Source organism: Montipora foliosa, chromosome 4 (assembly GCF_036669935.1).
Source record: "Montipora foliosa isolate CH-2021 chromosome 4, ASM3666993v2, whole genome shotgun sequence".
In the NCBI taxonomy this organism is placed as follows: Eukaryota; Metazoa; Cnidaria; class Anthozoa; order Scleractinia; family Acroporidae; genus Montipora; species Montipora foliosa.
Window position 1 is genome coordinate 17,037,924 of NC_090872.1, and position 4,738 is coordinate 17,042,661.

Here is a 4,738-nt window from a genome sequence, read left to right on the forward strand (position 1 = left end):
TTTTTTTTTCCTTTTTTTCTTCGTAGTCACAAATTGCAATGTCACGGTTTTTCTAAATTTCCTGTATCCCGTGGGAAGTGTTTGGATTCAAGTTGTTCATCTGACTTGACCCGCGCCTTGAAACATGTCACTGTGCCATCAAGAGTCAAGACTTGACGCCACCCTAACCTTCGAGACTTGCTGGTTACAGCTAACTTATCCACTATTAGTATCACCCAACTAGTGGACAATTAAATGCAAATCCTGCATTTTAATTGGCTACGCTACTAGAGGACTACTAGTTATAGTCCTCTTGTAGGGAAAAGCGTGACGCTTTATTTCGTTTTATTCCCAAATGAATATTTCTTTAACTTGCATTTGCTAACTTTATTGTTGCCTTTTCTTTCCGACTAGTTGGTTAGACAACTACACATTCTTCTCCACTTGCAAAGCAGTGCCATTAATTCCAACATAATCTGCGAAACTAAACTTTTAAAAATCCTATCTACATGATTCAAGGTAACAGATGTAATCTACAGTACATGGGAGAAACTAAACGACGTTCAAAGGACCGCTTTCATGAACACCGCCGCACTTTAGCTGATAACCCTAACGCCAAATCCAAACCCAATACAGTCGCAGAACATTTGCGGACGTTCACTAGGAAGCGCTGTTGATTCCTTTATTGAAGAATTCGAAGGTGGATTCTGACTTTGACGTTTTTAGTAATTTTCGACCGGTTTCGAATCTAATGTTTACTTCCAATTAATTGAAAAGGCTGATGCTCGTCAGTTAACGAGCTATATTTTGAATAAGGATCTAGGTGAAGTTTTCCAGTCTGCATACAAGAAATCACATAGTGCTGAAACGCCTTTGCTTAGGGTTCAAAATGATATCCTGGGAGCTGTTGAAAGTCGCCGCTTTTGAAAGATTTAGCAGGTGCCTGGAAGAAGGTAAAATCAGGAATACTGAATCCGGAATTCGGAATCCGGGACGGGATCCGGATCCGAAAACGGAACCGGAATGAGAACAAGAAAGGTCGATGATATCCAGTTGTTTTATTTCAGCTAAAAAAGTTGAATGTTACATTACACACTTTTTAAAACTGTAACATTGATTTTTACGGATACTGTCGTGACTACAAAGTTTCGTACCACTGCCGTCACTCCTGTTTTGAACTGCTTAAGTCCCGAGAATGATTGACATTGAGACTCTTCCTTGTCCCTTGTCCCTTTGTGTTATTGGGAAACCATGGATGAAAGGAGTCCAGAAAAGAAAAGTAAAAGACAAAAGAAATTCACCTTATTTATTGGAATAAAATGTTAAGGTTAACAACTATGAACCTCGCCTTCCAGATCTCGCCACATTGGAGATCAAGAAGGAACACGGAAAAGATGAGCAATAGCCTGCGTGGCAGGCGTTCGAAGGGGAAGGAGAAAGGAAAAGGGAAAACGGAGGGAAAAAGAGGAGGGCGCTCGTGGAAGAAGGGGAGGACGCTATTGTTTTTTCTATTTTTTACGCTCAGATTCTATTCGTAAAAATCGTGATTGGCTAGCTAGAATTAAATTGGCGTCGATCACCAACCTATTGTGGTTGAACTCAACGTCATTCTGTTTTCGAGCTCTCACGTAAACTATCTCAAACTTGCTAGCCTGCGTGGCAGGCGCTAGAAAGAGGATGGGAGAGGGAAAAATTGGGCGCGCGCGTTTCGCGCGCGCCCAATTTTTCCCTCTCCCATCCCCATTCTAGCGCCTGCCACGCAGGCTACAAACTTGCCGCCAACGTTGTCTTTTTTACCTGTTTCAAAGTGCTTGGATAGAAATTCGAGATTTCAATTTTCCTTACACACACACGTTGGATCTAGTATTTACCAGCATTTCTTATAGCTTTTATTGTTTTTAATTTTGATTTTTATCGTTGTAAAGTGCGTTTGGACATTGGATAGAGGCGCTATGTAAATGCCTACTTATTATTTTTTTTTCTCTCTCTCTTCTCCCCACTACATTTTTAACGACATGCAATGACTGCAATCAATTTTTATCGGGTCACTGTTCACATTCTAAACGGAGCGTGTGTCATGTGACGATCACGAGAGACTGAGGGATGTAACACTGTCTTAAAGGAACAAGGAGCGCAGATCCGTGGTAAAAGTTACCTAAAAGAAGCTATTGATTCTGACTCTTGGGAGTACATGATGGCTGTCACCATGTTGCGGACTGTTCCTCTGATTTTGTTGGCTTTCTTGGTAGTTTCTCAGAACTGTGAGGCACGTTCTTTCGTCATCGACTATGACAACGATTGTTTTCTCAAAGATGGAAAGCCGTTTCGTTACATTTCTGGTTGTCTTCATTACTTCAGAGTTCCTCGTTTCTACTGGAAGGACAGACTATTGAAAATGAAAGCGGGTGGCTTAAACGCGGTACAAACTTACATAGCTTGGAATGTCCACGAACCCGTGCAGGGACAGTTTAACTTTGAAGGTGATGCAGATTTAGTGAGTTTTATTGAAACGGCAAACAGTTTTGGACTCCTTGTGATTATAAGAGCTGGGCCTTATATTTGTGCGGAATGGGAATTCGGCGGCTATCCAGCATGGCTGGCAAAAAACAAATCGATCAGTTTGAGATCCACGGACAATAAAGATTACCTTGCCATTGTTGAATCTTGGATGCATATTCTGCTGCCAAAATTGAAGCCGTTACTTTACGCGAATGGGGGTCCAATCATATCAGTTCAAGTGGAGAATGAATACGGCTACTTCCCTGCTTGTGATCACAATTATCTGAAATTTCTTGAGGGAGTTTTTCGTCAATATCTTGGTGATGATGTTATTCTTTTCACGGTAGATGGTGACAGTGAGAATTTGTTAAAATGCGGAAACATTCCGTCGCTTTACGCAACTGTAGACTTCGGTTCTTCAACGAACCCCCAAAACGCCTTTAAAGTTATGCGTAAATTCTCCCCAAGAGGACCTTTGGTCAACACTGAATTTTACCCTGGTTGGTTGGATGTGTGGAGTGTACCTCACCAAACGAGGTCTGCACAGCTTGTTGCTGAAACGTTTGATAAAATGCTGGCCTTAAATGCTTCCGTAAACTTCTACATGTATCATGGAGGAACTAATTTTGGATTCATGAATGGCGGGTCATACAACAGAAATCGCGGGTTATTGCCAAGTATATCAAGTTACGATTATGATGCCCCTTTGACAGAAGCTGGTGACATAACAACGAAATTTCACATTTTACGAGAAATTATTGAAAAGTACGAGAAAATACCACCGATTCCCATCCCTGCAAACACCACAAAGTTTGCATATGGTAAGGTGGAAATGACCCATTTGTCAACATTTCTTGATGCCCTACCGAAGCTATCAGCTCCTCGTGGGCCTGTCTACTCGTCCTTTCCTTTGACTATGGAGCAGGTTGGACAGAACTATGGATTTATTCTTTACCAAACCCAAATTCCTCCAATATTTGCCTGGTCGAGTGTTGTACTAAGTATCAGTAATTTAATCCGCGACAGAGCCATCATATACGTTGGGAAAATCCGCCAAGCCACGATGTTCCGTCGCCATGAAGATCAGAATGTCACTCTTATCATTGGCGACAAGTTACACCTTGATATTCTTGTGGAGAATATGGGGAGGTGTAATCAAGGTTTCGCTGAGCCTAAAGGAATCATTGATAACGTCACAATAAATGGGACAATTTTAATGAACTGGCAGATTTATCCTTTAAACTTAACTAATCTTTTTTCCGATGGGGTCGAATTTCCTTTTGATCTTGTGGAAAAAAACAATCATATGTTAAGCATTGATGACAGCTTTCAACCTTCATTTTTTTATGGCGAATTTGCCGTAAGTGCCGCGCATGACACATTCCTCCATCTTCCTGGATGGAGCAAGGGGCAAGCTTTTGTAAATGGTTTCAACTTGGGTCGGTACTGGCCAGTGATCGGTCCGCAGATCACATTGTTTGTACCATCAAACGTGCTGTCATTGAAGCAGCGGAAATCTGTCAGTATTATGTTATTTGAACTCGATGGTGCCCCAGAGTCTTGCTTTGTGGAGTTTGTTACCACTCCGTCCTTAAATGGAACTGTCCACCCCATTGACTTTTCATTTCAGTAAAATTTTATCTTAAATGTAAACAGATAGAGTCATGTAATACATAATAATGTAATACCTCTTTTTAACCGGGTTCGAGTGCCATACTGTAGGCTACAGTTTTAATGTAAAACACAAGGGCAATAAATTGAATTTAAATAGAGCAAGTGCTTTAATTGAAAAATATCGTAGGATATCATGTTTATTTCAGCTCCTCCACGCAGTGCAGAACATACGCAAAAACCATTCATTAGATTTACTTTGGGGGGTTTCGGCCGAGCACCGGAAAGTATACGTTTTGGTGAACCTAAAACAATAAGTTACACTACAAGACCTAAATGTGCTTCATTAAACAAAAAATGAAGATTCCATTGTCAGACGGAGGCCGGAAAAAAAAACCGACAGGGAAGGAAAAAACTAGGCCGGATGTCTGGGTAAGAACCATGGCTCAAGGTGCTCTGACTTAAGACGATTCAAACTTGCCTACGTAAGTTGGATAAGAAGAAACGTCGGGTGAAAGATAACAAAAAATGATATGTTTCAAAGTAAGTGACCTAAACTAGCGTCGGTAATAACGCAATCAAAACGCAACTTTCGTGACTATCACCAAGGGCTTTCCAGTCGCCCTCTATCTCGTTTTTCTTTGATCCA

The 4,738-nt window shown here is 41.1% G+C and overlaps 1 pseudogene; it reads left to right on the forward strand.

The window, feature by feature from the left end:
- The first annotated feature begins 2,054 nt into the window (after positions 1 to 2,054).
- Positions 2,055 to 4,250, forward strand: LOC138000065 (beta-galactosidase pseudogene; annotated as a pseudogene).
- Positions 4,251 to 4,738: the final 488 nt, after the last annotated feature.